The sequence below is a fragment of the Micropterus salmoides genome, unplaced genomic scaffold, assembly GCF_014851395.1.
Source record: "Micropterus salmoides isolate LMB-PRFRI ecotype aquatic unplaced genomic scaffold, ASM1485139v1 Ms_hic_scaffold_2, whole genome shotgun sequence".
NCBI lineage: Eukaryota > Metazoa > Chordata > Actinopteri > Centrarchiformes > Centrarchidae > Micropterus > Micropterus salmoides.
This window is the reverse complement of record NW_024041150.1, coordinates 1,907,395-1,928,151: the sequence shown is the minus strand read 5'-3', so window position 1 is coordinate 1,928,151 and position 20,757 is coordinate 1,907,395. Positions and strand designations below refer to the sequence as shown.

Below are 20,757 nucleotides of genomic sequence, written 5' to 3'. Positions count from 1 at the left end.
GAAAACACCTGTATGGGTGGAAAATGGGTGCTTTAACAAAACGTGAAAGATCGATGCACTTAGCCATAGCTTTAATACATTTGTATTCTGACAATTTAACTTAAAGCTTAAAACAGTTCAGTTCAGTCTTTAAACTTAACCAGACCTTCACCATTTGGATGGCAGGTCAGAAAAGACCCGGACAGTATGTCACATTGAAATTCAATAGTAAAACAAAATATTGTTTTTTGTATGCTTAGGTAGGAGGATGTGTTGGCATGGTAAACAATGAAGTAAAACCTTTATTGCCAGTGTCAGTATTTTAATATGAATGTTATGGATATAGACGATGATACAAAGAAATCCAGTAAGAAAAGACAGCTCTTACTTCACCTCCTATTCCCCCTCAAACACAAAATCCATTTTACATGCAAACACAACAGAGGCTGTCTCAGTAGTTTTATCTCTGCTGACTCTACCAACGCAAAGAATGCCATGTGACTTAGAGAGAGGAACTGAAAAAGGTGTGTGTCGCTAAAGGTTGCCCACACAGTGATTAATTTAGCTCTTGTCACTTTCTCCTCCCCCCAGATGTCACTCAAACTGCCCAATCCCCTCACATAAACTTAGCACATATTATGTAGATCAAGTGAAAAAATAACCATCTTAACATCCACATGCACTTTTGTAAACATTTTCCATTAATTCATGTTTATTTATGCATGTCTGTATAGGAATTAACCATCAGCACATTTGCTGACAAACTTTTGTTTAACTGTCTTGTATGTTCATAGCATTACACCCACAATTTCCCCCATAATGACACACATGCAGACACACACACATAATGCGGCAATCCATTGTACTCAAGAAAAAAAAACAACTACCTCGGGTATTGAAAAGTGCTGTCGAATTGGTCAATCAAGTTGGAAACTCAGGTAAAATGATGAGTAATGTAATTACTCTTTTAATGAGTAATAAGTATTGAAATGCATTTTTAAGTAACTTGCTCAATATTGCTTCTCAAAGAGATGTCTTTTTTTTTTAAAGAAACAAATGTATTATATTAAACAAATGCTTAACTTTTATAGCATTAATGAACTCCTGCTCTCATAAATGTTTTTGTTTAACATATAGCTATAATAACAGGACAACAGGTAGCTTAAGTGCCTCTCGTTCCATGTTGTAATTATCCACTCTTATATTTTCCCTGAAAAACGAGAAGAGGGTTCAGCCAGTGCTCTGCCAGTATTTACTACTGATATTCAGAAAGCCTCTGAAATAGCATCTTCCCAATCTAGAGACTATTAAACTCTGAAGTGAAACCTGGGTCAGTAATAAAACATGCATATCTGTGAGGTGTATGACTGCTTATATACTGCTAACTAGTGAGCCATTTTGCTATATCCTCATCTCTTTTGAGAATTTCACATGCACAGTACCGACTTGGTGGTATAAGAGTCTAAAAACGTAGCCTAGCGAGCTATAGGCTACAAGCCAGATGGAACTGTATGACAGCTCTGGCACATATCGTGACAATATTAAAATCTAATCAAGTCTAAATGTGAATCGTCACATTAACTTGAAAGGTCCAAATGGCTGAACAAATAATAATCACTAATACTCACCTTTTCCTTAGTTGGAAAACGGGTAATTGCAAGCACAACTTTCAAAGCCTTAAAGAATATCCTATAGGCTAAGCCAATCTTTCATTCCTCCATTAGTCTCTAAACAGCATATGTGGGATAATAAGCCACATATGCAAATTAGTCCAAAAGATTGCTACGATGAGGAAGTCTGATAATTTGTCATCCATACATATACAGCCGTATTCTTGCTATGCAACACTTAAACGCAGTGCCGGAGAACTTTAATAAGCCCTGTGTATATTATTTTAATGAGCAAAGACAAGCAAGAGAGTTTACTTACTTTATACGCTTTGCTGTGGTAATTGACATAGGTCCACTAGATACTTTTGCACTTCATTGACTTGCCATGAAAACATCAGTTGCCAGCAGGCTTCCATGTTATCCTGAGCTGATACACTGGGACACATTTAAATGGAAGTTGGGAACTATCAGCTTCCGACTTGCAGTGGATTTCAGCAATACACATCTACACAGTGCAAAATCAGTGTTAACGAGGCTGCTGTGCATCACCTTGCAATAGTAACTCTTACGTATATTCATTATCTTGCTTCACATTTTCTTATTTTATGTGCTTAGCCTTCACCATCCCACCTCGCGCAAAAAAAAAAAGTGATGACACAGTGTTGATGTTTCACAGGCACACTGCACACACACAGTTTTAGCTTAACCTCTTGTTATTCCAACTTTTCCTGTTTGTGGGTAATCTGTGTGTGTTTCTGCCTCTCTGTTGAACTTATATGGTAAATTATGACATGCATAATTTAAAGGTCGACTTTCATTTGCAGTGTAGCATGCAGATCTCTATCAGGCCTGGAATGTTATCGCACATATGAATAACACGCTTAAGTCATTTCGTGTGTTACCACAATGCTTAACCCTAAAACTTTTTTGCTTTTAGCATGTCATTTCACACAGTTTAGTCTGTACTGAATTATATTGTGCAGATACAGTATGTCAATTTATGTGCAAATGTCCTAGAGAAAAACTTGGATGAGTTTGGGTTGATGGCAAAACAAGGACTTTCACCCAGGAAGCTGCTGTTCGAGTCCCATGTGAACCCAAGCCTTTAACTTACGCAACATATTTAACTTATGTCACTTATGTATGTACATAACTCAACTGACATAGCTAACATACTTACCTATACCGGCCAATTAAGAATGAGGAGTCAGCAGTCAGTGGCAGTGTAAAACAAAGAATTCAACAATATAGGTTTTCAAAAATTGTGAATCACTGTAACCACAAATTGTCCTTGAGCATACAGTCAAATCTGCACCTCCCTCATTATTGCTCCCTTGGGACAGTCCGCTCTTGGTGAATGCATAAATCTGGCACTTAATTGCTGTTGTTGTAATTTAAAAAATGTCTTTCAGACCCCTAACTTGGTGGACTTTGGCTTGTCGCGGCTAGGGTGGACAGTCATCGGGCTCCACCCATAGAGTCCTGTAGAGGGCTCCGCCTGTGCTTATAGAACTAGGGTTACCATATCGTAACCTTCGTTCTATCTCAAACAGGCTCCTCCCTCTACTGGACTCTATGGGTACAGTGGGTGGAGCCCGAAGTGGTTACAGTAATGGTTGAGTTTCACAATTGGTCAGTAAAAGCCTGTCAAGTATGTTTGAGTTGCTGGAGGATTATGACAGATGTTTGTCAAAGCAATACAGCCAGATCACAGTTTTGGATTTTGATACGGAGGCTATGCAATACTTTTAAGAAAGTCTGACTAAAAAGAAACTTTGTCAGTAAGAATCTTATAGATCATTGTTCAAATGTTATACATGCAGATGTTATTCACCATCAAACTAAAGACTTGAGAATGCTTTCAGAAACAAATTTCTTAAGAAAATCATTTTCAAATATCTGATTTCCAAAGCAAATGTAGTGAATGCTGCTGTTCAGTTCTATGTTATAATGCAAAACGATATTTAGAGGCAGCATATATGCAGACAAATAGATTCATATTGGCTCTTTGTGCTATGCATTCAGTTGCAGAACTAAACTGAAACTGAAATTATTTGATTTAATCTGTATGTGCATACACTTGAGAAGACAGTCTTCAGAAAAAGACTGGACTATGTGAGTTTGAAAATCAGTCTTCACAGTGTTGTGTCCTCCAAACTGATGCAGTTTAGTCAACTTTGGGATCCATTTTGCAGCTCCACATATGTATAATCAAATTTTAAATCACAAACTATTGGACCATGATATTTAGCTACGGTCTTAGTCACAAAACCTGCTTTTTGAACACCCCTGTAGTGTATTGCACTGTTCATATGATGATATGTGTTAGTCATTCCTTTCAGGCCACATCATGCCTGTCACACAACAGGTCACCGTGCTGTCACAATAACCCCTTAACAGGCTCTTGTGACTGGAGTCCTGGATCTGATGAAAGAGTTGTGACAGAGCGAGAGAGACGAAGAAAAAGAGGAATGGCTTGAGGCTCACAGGAGAGCCCATCAGCAATGAGAGGTCAACAGCAGAAATGTTCTATTGATCCGGTCCCATCCACATAAGACACAAAAGCTTTTCAAGTTAGCCGCACATGTGCACACACACACGAAAGCACACATACACATTCTGGAGGGTGACGTGGGGAGAGTGATTTGACATGAGGAAATAAAGGCACAGGCAAACAGAGGCACAATTTCACACAGACTTGTGTAAGGGATATGAGGAGACTTTGATAAAACACCATCTTGTTTTCTGCTTGTCAGTCACCAGGATGCCCTGCGCCACCCAGAAAGCCGTAATGGTAAAGAAGCAGCCACAAAGCTTTCGAGCAATTTCACAATTTCTCAGTAGTTCCTTTTTTTATTGCTCTGTCTATTTGTTGTAGTTTAAGAGAAAAGCCATAAGGTTTTAACAGCCCTATTTGTTCTTTTTTCATGAACCCTCGGTCTGGGCAGTCTGATAAAAATGGATTGTGTCTCTGGAGTACTGCCTGTGAGCTCAGTCTCAGGGGCTGGAGCTCCTTTGGGGGGATTTTCCTTTCACAGGTTATAGAAATGGATTGGAAAATAGAGAGAGAATTGCTTGCAAAAACACCAACTACTAATCTACTATAAACTTAATGAAGTTCTGTTTGTGTGCTGCCGTAATCATTGTGTAGAAAATCTTTGCCACAGAAGTGTATAGGTATATCATTATTACGTTTTAAAAGATTTCTACGTAAGGACTCAAATTAGATCATTTGAAGCCCTGTTATCGCTACAAGACAAGCCAGTCCTTTGGTTAACACTAAATTGCAATGTATATACTTTGTGGTAGTCAGGAAAGAGCAAGCAAGGACTGAGCTTGGCTACGGTAAAATATGATTTAATATTCAGGTAGAGTGTGTCATGAAATGAGATTGACAGCCATTGCTGGTGGAGCTATTGTGTCGGCACTCAACACCAAGTATATGACTGGCATGAAATCCAGAAATCACCAGAGAAGGCGGCCGCTGCCTGAAAGCAGATTCTGCCATGGAGCTCCTGGTCATGGAATTAGAGCAACAGTAGCAGGTCAGGCCCCTGAAGTGTCTGCCTGGAAGGAGCATTTTGACACTTTTACATTGTGATTTTTCTTTGTCGCAGCACAGGGACAAAAGTTGCTACATTTACCCTTGAGCCACTTGTCCTAAAGGCCTTGTCAGTTCTGCTGACTGGTGAGGAGTTTGTAGGAACACATAGTCTAGACCTTGACTTCCCGCAATCAGTAGAATTAAAGCATTTTAAATAAGTAGCCAAACATATTAAAAACATAAAATTCAGTTGCCTTTGACAAAATGTTTCTAGATTTTGCTTCAAAAAAGCACTGTACAGGTAAATACCATATGCTTTAAACAACAAGCAGAGAATTGTACATTATTCCTGGAGTCTAAAGACACCCAGACTATACGGACTGTGTCAGGAATTCCCTGCTCAAAAAGCTAATCTGTACTTAAACCTGAAATGATCACCACATATAAATAATATACAAAATATTCCTCTTGAAGGATTACACTGGTATTTTGGCAAATACTATTGGACACAAAGAAGATTAGTAGCAGTTTATGCCCTGTAGGAGCACCAATACCTTTTTATTTCTTGTTTCTCAAAATTTCACAAGCATTACATAATGTGTACAGTGTGGGTGTCCAGCATTTACTGCAAAATGCTGGCATAGGACTGGGGTTTTTGTAAAGACTGGACATTGTGTTTTACAGGATTTCTGCAAGACAGAGCCAGGAGACAATGCAGTGCACGGGTTGAAGCCTACTTTTAACTCTTTTCTGCATACTTATGATGTAGAAAGACAGATCAAACTATAGTTTTAATTAATTTCATGCATAAAACTTCAAATGTCACTCTTTTCCTTCTAGCTGAAGTTCTTGAATGTACCCAGCCTAAGACAAAGCTGCTGATAGCAAATCTCTCAGCCCTCACACCCTGGATTTAGATAAGATTCACATGCCGTCACTGACTGACTGCATAATGGAGTACTTGGTCATGAAATCAGCTCCTATCGAGCCTGATGGTGTGAATCCATTTGACTCCTCATGCTCCTCTGGGTGATTGGAGTGAGTAGCAACCTAACGGAACCAATTTATTCAGTGATTCTGCCCATGTCCTGGGCTTCGATGTGTATGTGACTGAGTGTGTGTGCATGTGTGACAGGAAAAAAAGAGCATTAAAGTACTTCTGACAACAGTTGCAACAGGACTACACACACACACACACACACACTCTGGAGCAACTATGAGTTAAGTGTCTTGCTCAGGGACACAATGGTGGATAGGTCACAGTGGGGAATTGAACCCCGGTCTCACACCAAAGGCATGTGTCTTATCCATTGCTCCATCACCACCCCAGTAACGGGCCTTCTCTGCCCAACTGAAACACTCAGTCACACTCAGCTGGGAAATTGGTTCTCCTGAGCCTCGCATTCCAGGTTTTTCCTAGCTCAGAATGGGCCTTTGGGGGGTGAGTTTGCGCAACAGTAAGCATGACGGGTATGCGTTCAGTAAAGGCAATGACTTACCTAATGACCGAAATCTATGCATTTTCTTGTTATTTCTGACCATTTGATAAACAAAATATAACATTTATAACATCAAATAGAAATTATAATGTTAGTATAATAATATATTTACATGTACACTTTATTTGATGATCTGCCTACAGGTAGTTCATTAGTAGAGATTTAGCTGTTTCACAAATAAAACCATTTTCTGATATTAGCCTACACCACTGTGGTTAAGGTTTGATTAGTGCTAATGTTTGTAAATTCATTATAATTTCAGATAATAGTACAGGCTACTATAGCTTACCTCTAATATTAATTCCAGTTGGACAAAACAGGACAGCAGTTTCTGTGGGTTGTTTTCAGTCACTTAGTTATTGTGCAAGAAAAATGCTCTACATGGTGGTCAGTATCTCATTTGTTTATGCAAATTAACTTGTCAGAAATAAAATCTGTGCATACAGAACGACGAGTTAAACATTTCTAAAGTTTGCTGTAGTGCCTCAACCTTTTTTAATGTCCCACCTACTCTAGGTTGTGATTGGTTGGTTAACTGAAAGTGACTTTGGTGAGCCACTATACACACGGCAGCATGAAAGGCTCCCGGATCTCCCTGCGGAGATTAGCAGGCAGGCGAGAATGGGAACAGGTGAGCGTCACTAGTGCTCAGAAAACCTGATTTAGAAAGGGCAGAGGAGAGGACCGGTGCCAGTACACCGAGGAATAAAATGTAAAAATGACAGTACCGGTGAATACCGACACACTTGGCACAAATGGCTTTTATCTTGTGAGAAATAACAGGAAGTCATTAGCGCGAGCTTTGTAACAGAGCGTTTGGGCGCGGTCAAACCAACGCAGCAGCTGGTTTATTAATCCAGCGGCAGCTGCATGTGTAAAATACAAATGCTGTGGATGAGAGGAGAGGTAACTGCTGGAAGTCAAAGACGTCGTATTTAAGTTTATGTTCTGCTTGCTCAACAGTTGTTTGATAAACAAACCTCTTAGGGGGGCGCCAAAAAATTCTCTATGCAGGAAAAACCCTGCATTCCATCTGTTATCTATCTAACTATCCATCCATCCATCTGTGGTTAACTTAAACCATAATCTCTCCCTAACCTTAACCAAGTAGTTTTCGCCTAACCTAGCTAACCCTTGACCAAAGCAGTGTCAGATGGAAATCAAGGTTTTGAAAGGCACTGACAAATTGTGATGTTCTACTGATAGGAGTGTCAGATAAGAAAACATGTTTAAGTGTCCTTCTAGAGGGCAATGATAAACAACTTCTTTTACTGTGAAGTGTGAAGACAGCTTTGAAACCATTCAGCAGTTTCAAGTGGAAATAAAACTTAGTTTACTAGCTTTCACTCTTTCACCTTTCAGCAAAACTGACAGTGAATCAAGGATCAACACCACATAGAAAGTTTGCAGCCACCCTCTGTGTTTTTTAATCCCTCTATGCATGAAAAAATTGACTGTATGTGCTTGAGGCAGTGTAATACCACTTTGGCTAAACGGCATTCACCACACTAGCCAATGTGGAGTACCTGGTGATGGAGAGAGTGGGTTGCCACTATAAATACAGAGTTGTCTGATTCACATAGCCTACATGGCTCCTCTCATTCATCATCTATTGTTCTTCAACTCCCACAAGAGAGGCAACTGAAAAAGGAGAGGAGGAGTATGTGAATAAAGGGAGAAAGACAGGCTCAGAGAGAATGAAACGAGTGAACATGAGTGATTTAATGTGTGTATGTGTGTAATGCTGGCCAGGGGAGTGTGTGTAGCACCCGGATAGCTGTCAGTAGTGTCTGAGGTTGTAGAAAACACACATATACTCATTTTCTCTCAACTGTGATGCTCAGCTTTACATTGATTAATGTAGCAGAGCCTTTTGGATTTATCTTGAGCCCTTCAAAATGGAAATTCTTTTAGTGATGTGGACTGTGTGGACTGTGTGTGTGCGTGTGTATGTGTGTGTGTGTGTGTGTGCGTTTTGAAGACCAGAGGGAAAACTGGGACACTTTTATTAGTGTTCCAAATGCCCAACGTTTAGCAATCATGTTATACCAGGGATTTCTTATTCCATTCTGTCACAGTGACAATTTATTTTAGTCCTTCTTTCACACATATGTTGTTTTTTTGCATGTGCATGTGTCTTTCTGAGCTGTGTGTTGTGTGAAAGAGAGGGAGTACAGGGTAAGAAAATGAGAAACAGACCACAAACCACTGATAACTACTAAAGCGCATTCCACCCCATGCTGAGGTGGCAGACGGTGACTATAGCAACCTTGCCCCACTCAGATATCTGTCTAACGATTCGAACAATTCTTGGTCTGTTTTGTGTAGATGCAGCTTTTTCTAAACAGGAATTGTCATCACGCTGCGTGCTGTACTTCCTGAATCTAACTAAAAAGAAAGATTAATTATCACCAGGATGTTGCGTTATGGTCCAAATGTGAACATGCACAAGCTGAAAAGACTATGAAAGGTTTGCTGTGAGCTCAGGAACCAGCAATAAAGCACATTTTTATGTGGAGCCTATATCTGAGCTGTACTATATAGAGTAGTGCAGCAGCTCTGACCGGTGGCCACGCCCCTCTGAGGTACTTCACTGTTCTAGCTGTTACAGAGGACTGCTGTCTTCAGTGTGTCTTAATGTTGTTCAAGTGAAACCTTGGAAATACTAAATTATCAGGCTTTGATTGGGTTTGGTGCTTCAGTGAGCTCAAACCCCTCATGTGAGTCTTCCCAGTGTGTGGTCAATAGTCAATAAGTCCACTGGGTCAAATCAAGGATACAAGCAGATCCTAGATTCTATGGCTAGCTAAACTTAAGGCTTGAGAAAAAGAAAAATATTATACTTAGTTTATTATTTAAATCATATTTTCACAGGCATAAAGTTCCTATCCACTATCGCAAAGATCAGAGTCTGATTCCCAGTCGAAGTACATCCAACTTGAGCTGGGAGAGATTCAGCGGCCATCTCAAGATCCCTCTCCTGTCCTTGTCAGCAGGGTCGTAGCTGGGAAATAAACCCTCTGATCCCTAATGTGCAGATATATATGTCACAAAGCTTACTTTTTCAATACTGTACCGTTAGGACTTTATATGGCAGTGTAACCAGCCAAAAATATTTTCTAAAATGTATAGAGGAAGAAATTTCTTTCAGAATAGACACCTTCCCCAGGTACCAGACAAGTGGGTCAGTGGTGATAGGTAGATTTGTGGTGGCCCAAAATGGAACAGACTTTTTTTTTTCTCTGTCGCTTTAATACATCTCTCAGATCAGAATTTGAATGTTCAACCCCCACATTATTTTGTCACTTTTGTGCACATCATAAAAATGCTTTCACACATTAATGCAAACTATTATGTACAATTGTCTTCTGTTTCCTACATTATCAATTGCTTATGTCATGCGGATCACAATGTATTACCGGTTCTCTATTGAATAGTCCCAAAAACATCTAGGCATAAGTTCTTATGCATAAGTCATTACATGCAAAATGGTTGAACACATTGTCAAAGTTAAATAAAGTTAAACTTTACTGTCATTCGTCACATTCCAGTATACAGCTGAACAAAATGTTGTTCGTACAGACCATAAACAAAGTAAGAATAGACACAAACAAACAGCCCTAAGACCATTCACCCGATACACACTAATTGATGAATTAATGAAGATATCCATCGTGATGTGGATGAGAATCTGTGACCCGACAGACAGGAATGCCAGCCTAAAGCGTGTTTACCATGCTTACATTTCTAATTTTGTAATTTTTACTGTCATGCTATGCAGTGATGTAAAACAGTCTTTTCTTTTTCTTTTCTGCATCACAATGTCATGCTCTGTCAACAAATTACAGTACAAACAGTAGAAGCGTAACTGTGAATCCTGTCTAATCCATTTATAACTTGTAAAACGGAAAATGGGCAGCCTTGTGCATTTTCAATCATTGTCATCCAAACCTTAGCCATAGTTTACATCAGAATGTACTTACAGAGTACACTATTATATTGAAAACATGGCTGAACATTTTGTCTATCTTGTCTGTAAGCAATGACACAAGGATGGCATGACATATTCACTGACATACAGTAAATATTTACTTTTGAGAGACAGACTTGGGATTTTGAGCCCCAAGTTATGGACTTTTGCAGGTAATCCACTGTGGTTTGCTGTTTGTATAATCTTTTTCGAGAAATGCACATACTGTTTAGCAAATGTTATGCGACTGAGAAAAACTGTAAGTCTGTATACCTGTTTTTGATCAGCCATGTTCATTAGATGACAGCACTATATTTGCTGGCTGGTACTTGTGCCAGCCTTTGCCCTGGATAAACTCCTGAGTACCCCTCGCAGTGAAAAGACAGTTCCATCATTAGGACCATTATTAATGTGACCTTTTCATTCTAGTGAGGTTTGCATCAATCATGCAACAGTCAATTGAACATCTCTGCGTGACTTGCATTAATGTCATAAAACGATGTGCCTTTTATACCAAATATAAGTACCACAATGAAATGTGTAAGTAAAACAGATAACTTTAAACTTAAGTATGTCCAGTGGGTGGTTCCAATATAAAAGGCAAAATGCAAGTTTTCTCCAAAAAGGATAAAACTGCATGTTGGAGCCTTAAATATCTCACTTTAGAAGAGGGTTATCCTTCCTAAATGGGTTTTGAAATATTTATCATGTTCCTTGTCATAATAAAAAAATCTCACACATCATGGCAAGGTTTGGTGAAACATTAATGGAACATAAAGCTTTATATAGCAAGCCATTAAGCCTCTGTGTCTCACACTGTATTGATCCATTGGTACCTCCGTGACTGTAGTCCATTGCCCTCCTGTTGACTTAGTGATAGCAGGTGTTCTGGACACCATCTCCCACAGTTAAGTCTTCTGCCTATGAAGCGGGTGGACTGATAGTGGCTTGCTGTAGCTTCTGCTTCCTCTTAATTTCCCCCATAGTCCGAGCTGTTCTTCTCCTTCCCCAGTTAGAGCAAGAAATAAAAGAAGGATCAGTCTGTTTTTTTCTGACAGTATTTAACCAGCCAGACTCCTCACTGGGGCTGCGAATTGAGAGTGGGAGGAGGAAAGAGTAGGGATAGTAAAAGACTAAAACTGGTTAATAAGTGAGAGAAGGGGGAATGGAGAGGCTAAACTCTTCACGTTGCCTGTATTGACCATCCACATTTCCTTTTCCTTCTACAGTGTGAGCACTGTGGATTGTGTGTGTGCCCACTAGACGAACTGTACACTATACAAAACAGTCTTACTCCCAAGTCATTACAAATGGATGCTTGGTTAAGACTCTTGGGCATATTTTATTTACCCCTCGGTACCCCTTTAGCGCTATTGTTCACTGCGACATGTAGGCCTAGTATAAATAACACAGAAGTACATATAGGGAGAAGGTTGGGGTAACTGGACGGGTGAAATACTGGACTTTCACCCAGGAGAATTGAGTAAATTTTCTGTGTGAATCAAATAGTCACTGTTGAATCTTTTTCCTTAAGTTTTGTAACGGATCTAACTAATTTAAGTTAAGTAACTAACATACTTATTTTAGCCCAAACCAAGTAGTTTTGTTACCTAACCAAACTGCAAATGTTTCACAATATTAACCACTTGCCATTTCACAACGTTAACCAGATGTTTTATTATAAAAGTCTAAAATTGCATATTTATTATTGCTTACAAAACTGCTAACACAAAGCCCTGCACTTTCAAAAGCAATGCCAAGGGGCCATATGGTCGTGTCGATATGTGACGAGGTAGGAGTGAGAACGTGTTGATATATAAGATGTAAGGCTGCTTGTTTACCTCTGGTTTTATGTTTGCATATTTATTTTGCACAATTTCCAGTTGCACAGTTTCTGAAGGCAGTGATACACAACGGCCCAAAAGTGCATTAACTCTAGCTGTACCAATTCATAACCCACAGATTGGCATAGTGTGCCTACTCTGACAAATCTTATGATGGATTTCACAGGTAGTCCTCCATGCTTTATCTACATTTTGAACTTTTTGTACCATTTGATGGCACCACTGTGACCTGCCCCTCAATTTGATATCACAGCTGAAAAAAATTATGATGTCTAACTTTGATAATTCAAGGTCTGAATGAGCTTTGCAAACCTGTCAGAATATCAAGGGGGTTAGCATTACAGTACTACCAGTCACTCAGAGTAATGGATCATGAATTATTATAAATAATGAATAAATAAAAATAACCAAATTTTTTTAGACCAATACAGCAGTTATGCCAATTTACAAAAAGGTCCATTTTACACAACTGTACACAACCATTTGTTTATTTGTTATTTTTGGTGTGTTGCTGCTGTAGATGTGTTGTTTAAAGGAGACCTATTATGCTTTCCCACATTTTTGACTGATGTTATAATGTTCATGTTAAACATGGCCAAAGCTTCAAAAAATTAGGTTAAAGTATTTATAAGAAATCCCTGTGAGCAAAAACCTGAGGTTTCCTGCTGTTCTGAACGCTCTGTTTTGAACTGCTTTTTCTACCAAGGGCTCCGTTCTACGTATTACCAAGCCAGCCGGTCTTCCATATTGTCATGTGCTTCCACAGGCATGGCAGCTCAGTCTGCCTGTTCCGCCCAGCAACAGCAGCCTGGTAACATGTTTCAGGTCTTGGTCAATCAGAAGACTTAAAGAGACAGCAGCATCTACAGCTTGTTTCAGACAGAGGCTGAACTGAAGGCCTACATGAAGTCAGTATAAGAAAAAAAATATTTTTTTGAACTTTGAATCATGCAAAGCTGCTATTCCGGTGTCACAGAACTACAATATAGGACTGGAAACGCAGTATAATAGGTCTCCTTTAAGTATATACAGTATGCTTACGAGGGGCCATAAAGACTTTTAATGTTAACCACAGTAATTGTTCATGGAATATTTGAATAGGAGCATTTTCGCTGCATTTAGAACTATTTTCATGTTTACTTGCTTGAGCATAATGTGTGTATGTTGAGGGGGCGTCTAAGTACTCTAGCTTCTGGGCTCACAGGCACAAGAGGCTATCGTATGAGTACAGCTGTGTACACATATCGCCTCTCCTCAAATTGATGAGCGACACTTGTTCAGCAGAGTCAAACAGTTGTGCGCCGAGTACATGTGCATGTTCAATCAGCAGTAACTACATTCCCTCTCTACATGACTCACTAATTATTGTGTTGACTCTTTACTCATACGTGTTCAACAGGACAATCTGCCTTCTGTTGTATGCAAGGGGTGTTAATGTCTGTATTTACACATTTTATTAAATAAAAAAAATATAAAAATATATTTGGCAAACAGAAGGGACTGAAATTTATGCAATGAGAAAGGAAGACAAGCAAAATGCGATGGATCCCTGACTTCACTGCAGTTCCTTGCCTTGATATCAAAACATATGAGTATACTATCTATAGTCAACACTTGTATAATTGAGTGCTATTATCGAATTATAGCATAAAGCCATCAGTAACTGCACTGAGCATATTTAGCACTTTAGTCCATGAGCAAAGAAGAAATACTGCGCCATCTTGATTTTATGACACCCCCTCTTTGTTGAACTAGATGCTCTTTGTTTTTTCTGCCTTATACGTTGCTAAGAAGATCAAGGCTGTGCAGTTCCCTGAAGACTGGATTCAGTCTTTATATCACGTATGTCACATAGTTATGATTCAAGCCATCAAGATTACATCTGCTGCAGCTCTCTTGCTCATCATACTTACAGCTCTCAAGCTAAATGAGCTGAATGCCATATTTGAGAAGTTAGTCGTACTGATTGTTTTTCTGTGCCATCAAGAAATGATTACAGGAGCTTATTGTGATCTGCCACATCTATAGTTATGGTCTGGTTAAGTTTGGAGAAAAACTACTTGTTTAAGGTTCAGAAAAGATTGTGGTCATGGTTAAAAGAGACCAAAATTGTCAGTAGGAGACAGAAAGAGAACTGGATGCTTCCAGTGTCAAAATATAACACATTGCAAAAATAAGTTAAAAAGAAAAATGTAATTAATAGGGTTTTTTCTGGCAAGGGAAGTTTTAACGTTAGCAATGAGAAAGAAGAGGGATGGCTGCATTTTGCATGTGTGCATTCTGTATGTCATAAGTATGTATATGCGATAGAGTGAATGTGTAATAGAAAGTCTGTGTAAGGAGCTGTGTAATAGGATTGAGGGCCATCTGCCTCCCTGTGCTGCCCACAGACTGTCTACTGTCCCTAAAGGCTCCCAGCAGCCCTGGCAGCTAGCGAGAGATAAAGCCAACTTTGTTTTCTTGTAAAAAGTTGTAAGAAAGTAGCTGGCCTTTAGTTAATTTATTTAAATGTAACTGTATTTTGCTGCATGATGCTTTTCTATGTCTCAAGAAAAAGCAGAGACCCAACCATTTTAGTCATATAGGTCCATTTGAGGAACTGAGCACGCACCTGGAAATTATTGTCTCTGAATGAGGCCTGAACGTGACCCAGTGACCCCACTGATCTACATACATACATTCCTTTGTGTTATGGGATTCCCAGGAGACTTCCATGGCTTTGAAACTTAATGGGAGCATTGTGGCACACATCCTTAAGAAATCCTGGCTTTATACTGATATTCTTACTGAGAAAAGACTCCCTGCTGCCATGCAGTGTGGCAATTAAGTCTATCTCATCTTAATCCGATGGCAAAGTCCACCCAATAAAAGATGATTTCACTCCAGGTTTCCAAGAAGAAGGGAGTGTATCATCCTTATTAGCAAGCTCTCCCAACAGAGGGTTATACATTTACCAGACATTTCTTGAAAAAGGTGAAAGCTAGGGTCATCTTCAGTGCTGTCTGAAATTAAGTAATTCCTCTTTTGCACACTGAAGGCAGTGTGCTTAGAAATGCATCCTGTCTAGTTCACATCCTATGAGATGATAAGAACCAAGAATCTAAATGTCACTGAGTTGGTGTCTTTAAGTGATACTGCATTTGTTGCTGAGGTGAGTTCTCATTCTTGGCTTACAGAACATAGCCCCATGTGAACTGGTAAAGATTCAGTATTTGCTCAAGGGCTCATGAGTTAGACCTACTTTCTGTTACAAAGATTTCCTTACTTTCAATGTGAATAAAAAACGCATCTGAAGACTTGTTTATAATAATAATAATAATAATCCTTATTTGTAGAGCACTTTTCAAAAACAAGTTACAAAGTGCTTTAACAAGTGTAAAGAATAATACAAAAAAACAAGATAAGAGCATGAAAAATTAATATAAAATAGTAAAATACAATAAAATAAAAGGGATAAAATAAAGTCAAATAAGATCGGGAAAGAAGGGACTTAAAAGAGTTCACTGACTCAGTTTAGGTATGTTCTCAGTACATAGGCATACTAATATAGATATTTTGCATTTCACCATAGGAGATACTTGGACCTTTCCTGACCAGTTAGTGTTTCACAAGTCTGTTTCCTTCTTAATAAATATTATAAGTGATAGATGAAATTTAGAGTCGTAAGATTGCCAGTCAATTGAAAAACTTAAGTAGATGTGAATTCGCCCATGCAGGGAAGTACCATACCTTGTGAGGTGAAAATGTTTCAACTTTAGTGAAATATTTGTGGTAATAGTTTATGCCATTACCTTATGAATGTACAAAAAAGTAAATAAAGAATATAGACTGAATGAAAACACAGAAAGAACTGGAGTTCCTTGTAAGTCCTAAGACTAGTCAGTGGCTGAGCTATTACACACTGCATTGGCATTGCTAACTAGCTACAGTTAATGTCTGAGCAGACGGTAGATTTAATGTTAGTGGCAAATAAACGGGGACTGCAAAAATAGTCCAGCTTTCAAGACCATATGAATAGCACAAGGAAACAATTTGATTAATGTTACTGGAGATTCAACTAACATCGCTATGGAGAAGAAGCCCTAGCAATGTTAGCGTCAGCAAATTCAGATTTCTTTGCAATTGAGAACAAAACACAGCACCATTATTGCTAAATCTGTTGTACTGTAACACAGACTTGCATAATTACTAATATTGCTAATAACTGAATTTTTAGCTTAGTGGTTGAATGTTCCTTATTCAATTGTTTACTGCAAGTCATCGTGCATTTCTATGTACATCATCAAAGATCCAGATATGTTTTAATAGAGATGCTTATTTTTTGCACTAATGATTCAACCAGGAGAGATACATGCCCATCCACTTCTTAAAAGTCCTCCAACTGCCATTCACCCACCATTGTTTATGAAGAAAACAAACTCCAACTCCTGGAACCCATTATGCCTGATATAGCTCATCTTCCCACTTAGCTGCTCTATAGTCAGCATTCTTGACTTGTACTGTACTCATGAATACTTGTAACTTGATTTGAACTTGCCCTCAAGCAGTTGAGTTTTGACTTAACCCCATAAGACAACAACAGTTCCGCAAGTAAAAGTACATTTACTTGTGTTAAATGATTTGCTTTCTATATCACAGTTGAGTAAAAAGTGAAGAGAACCATGTTATGAGAACAAGAAAGCATAAAGGGTTCAGTAAGTCCATTTGAAGCTGATCACTGCATCTTTGCATTTTCATTCTGAGCAATGCCTTTGAACAAAGGAGGAAAAGTGGAACTGGGGTGATATATAACATTAAGGCACTTTTTAGCTGCACAGAATCATAACTTCTCAAACTGAGCAGAGCTATTCAGCTCCCTAAAATAGTCCTGCAGTGATGTGAATGCATAATAAGGATCTCACAGATAGGCAGGCGGGCAGGCGGCCACTGGACTAAAATCATCACAACACCATTTCCTTCCGGATCCATAATAGATGACAGTCACAACCAAGCCATCTCTCATCACCAGTTCATAGAGGGTCAAAACCCTCACTCTCATACAACCAGACTGAGCTAAGTGGAGCCGAATGGGTATAATCTGTCACGTCCAATCAATTGAAACACTCCAGAATGAAAGGTGAAAAGGGTGGGGTTGAAGAACAGAGTGAAGGAAATAGAGAGGACAGAGATCAGACGCACCAAAAAGGAAAGAGAAGGGGAGGAGTATTGGAAAATGAAAGATGGAAAGTCAACTGCGAGAACTTCAATCAAAACCTCCACTTGAATAAGTCATGTCTTTCTAATAGACTCCAGGAAATAGTCATGAATATATAAAGAGGAAATGTGCATTAATCAGATCCTCTTACCTCCTCCTCTTTGTGGGCACACTGAAAATTGTACCTTTCCAGTCACTAATCTGGCACAGTGACAGAGTCAAAGAGAAATAGAAAGAGATGAAGACACAAGGGAGCAGAAAGGGAGAGGCGGGTACTTCCATGTGGCATGAAAATTGTATTAATAATCCAAGCACAAAATCCCGTTATTTATTTTCTTTATTTCAACACATTACCCAAAGGGCATCTGGCCATGTCATAAATCCATACAGGGAAACATCAAGCAGTAAATAAGATAAGTCAGACAGGAAATGAAGCATGACGGCTGCTCTTGAGTGCTATGGCACCTGTAACCTTTTTCAGAGTAGAGGAGAGAAAAAGGATGTGAGATGGCTGGCAAGGCGGGGGGAGACTGGCAGATTAAAGTTCCTTTTCATTTTGCTGCAGAAACAGCTGGGATGCTTTCTTCTCACTCTGTCGGTGGCTAGGCTGTGTGTATTGCTGCTGGCTACAGGTTGTCACCTGAATTGCAGCAGGAGCTAAATTTAGAGTTGACTCTGACAGAAGTATCACTGCTTCACATTCTTCCTGCCACAAAAGATAGATAGATAGATAGATAGATAGATAGATAGATAAATAAGCTTTATGGTGAATGAAAGTCTAAAAGTGTGGGGGCAATGGAGGGTGGAAATGAGGCTGTGAAAGACCAAGATAAAGAGAGAAGACATAGAGAGAAATCAGACAGCAGGAGGTTGGTGGGAAGCACCAGCTGCCATCCCCACTTCTCTTTCATTTTTTTATTGGCCTCTCTCTCTCTCTATCTATCTTTTCTTTGCTCCTTCCATCTCTGCATCTCAGTCACGATCAAGACACTGTGCTTTGTGGCTCGGCTGTCAGCGTGTGTGCGTGTGTGTCTGTGTGTGCATGTGCATGTGCGTGTGCGTGTGTTTAGGCATGTGTGGACGTGCGTGGGATGATAATCAGTGTGCTAATGCTTGTGCTGCATGTTGGGTTAGCGTCTGCCCTTTTGTTCCAGCTCGGCCCAGATGTAAAGCGAACAAGAATCAGGCAGCAAGGCTGAGTTGGGTACATCCAGCCAACACACAGAAAAACCCTCAAAGTTCCACATAACAAACACACTGGCGTCATTTACTATTGGCGTCTAACTGTTTTTTCTCCACCACAGCTGCAGAAGAATTTGAATTTTTAGCTCAGTCAGCACTCTAGTCTTCCAGGATGTCACCAAAGGCTTGAGTCAGGGAAGCCATCGTGCAAATACTGTATATTTTATTTAGCATTATTTCTTTTATATTCCAGATGGCTGCACTGTGACACAGATGAGTGCATCCTATTGCCACATTATAATATATGCCAGGAATTTAGGATAAAAAATACTTGTTCAGCAAACCCCACCCATATGGTAGGAATTACCTCTAACAGTACACCAAATGCAGTAATAGACCAAATGCTTCGAATCACGATACTCCAACTGAGGTCTAATGCTGCATTCATCTCATGTTCAGTTTACTGTAAAGTGCTGTTGATGGGTAAAACACGCTTGGCCGCTAGTGGTAATTACAAAAAGGACATATGGGAATTTCCCATTCGCATTAATGAAAACAGGAAGTAAACATGTGAATTCAGTTAAAGGCAATAAATAGAAAATTTACTAGATCCCTTCCATTCTAATAGTCAGTTTAACTAACGAATAATAATTTCTTCACGGCTAATTTGTAAATTCATATTGCAAATAAAATTTTTTTTTGGATGTGAGTTAAAAGCAATTCTTAGCATTTTGTTTTCCCTACTGGTTGTCATATCACATGAGTGTGGCATACCAAGTATCCTGAAATGGGAGAAATGGTACAAGCACTCTCAGCAAATTCATTCCAGTTTATTAATAAGGCTCGGCAGCAGCAGCACAAGACAAATATCAGCATCATCGGTTCATGACTTCTCTAATTGCAAAGTTTATTGAACTCTTCTCTCAACCTGAGAGACTCGACTACATGTTGAGTTGTGTGTGTGCGCGCGAGTGCTCCTTTCAAGGTCTAATTCACTTCTGAGGTTGGATGCCCTTTATATTATATATTTATTATTCATTAGATGCATTGTACATTACTCTAAACCAAGTATCAAATCAGTATTATCAATCAACAGGCTGATTACATTTCAGTCCATTGATAAATATAGAAATAAACTAATGAACTTGTAGTGTATAGATAGACAATTCATATTAGTTTGTATTAGATGTCACTGTTTCTCTTTCACTGTGTTCCTGCTCTGTAATTGCTAAGGGAATAGAATGGAGATATGGCAGGAGTTAGGCAGCTAGGGGCTCATTCCTGCAACGGAGGGCTGCAGACAAGAAGAGGGACATTAGGCACCACAACTGGGAGGGTAATATAATGCATATTCCAAATTTGAATTGCGCAACAGTCTTCACCCATTGTCATGATGGTGTCCTTGTACTTGACTCTGAACCCCTTCCTGCTTCACATAGAGCAACTGGGAACGTTGACCTCTGTGGCAAAAAGCAAAAATGTATATGTGCATCTCAGGAGGATAGTTGAAAAGATAATTCCTAATTAAGCTGGATGTAACGTAGAGAGGTGCAGAAGGCTAAAGAAAAAAAAAAACAACAGATAAATAGGTTGGTTTGTTGACTATGAGGTTGGCGCGGCTCATTAAGATTGCCAAAAATACAGGTGAATTGTATATGAGGACACACTGGATTCATAACAAACTCTCAGACCCAGAGCTGTGTGTGTGTGCCTGGCAGAGAGATAGAAAAAGAGTAAGAGTGTTGAACATGTCACACATTTCTGTTTAGGTAATTAGCATTTTCTCTGTCTGCTACATCTGAGTGTTTCTCCAGGAATCCCACTGGAAAAAATAATTATAAATGGCTCTGTCTCACAGCAACACATTTTTCATATCTTTGCTATCCCAAAGACAAACTACCAAATGATGCAGGCATAAATTCTCTCCTCAGATAG

At 39.2% G+C, this 20,757-nt stretch overlaps 1 protein-coding gene across 2 annotated transcripts in view; it reads left to right on the top strand.

The window, feature by feature from the left end:
- LOC119913368 (pro-neuregulin-3, membrane-bound isoform) overlaps positions 1-20,757 on the top strand; it is a 359,981-nt gene that overhangs the window by 120,604 nt on the left and 218,620 nt on the right. The window lies entirely within an intron of this gene.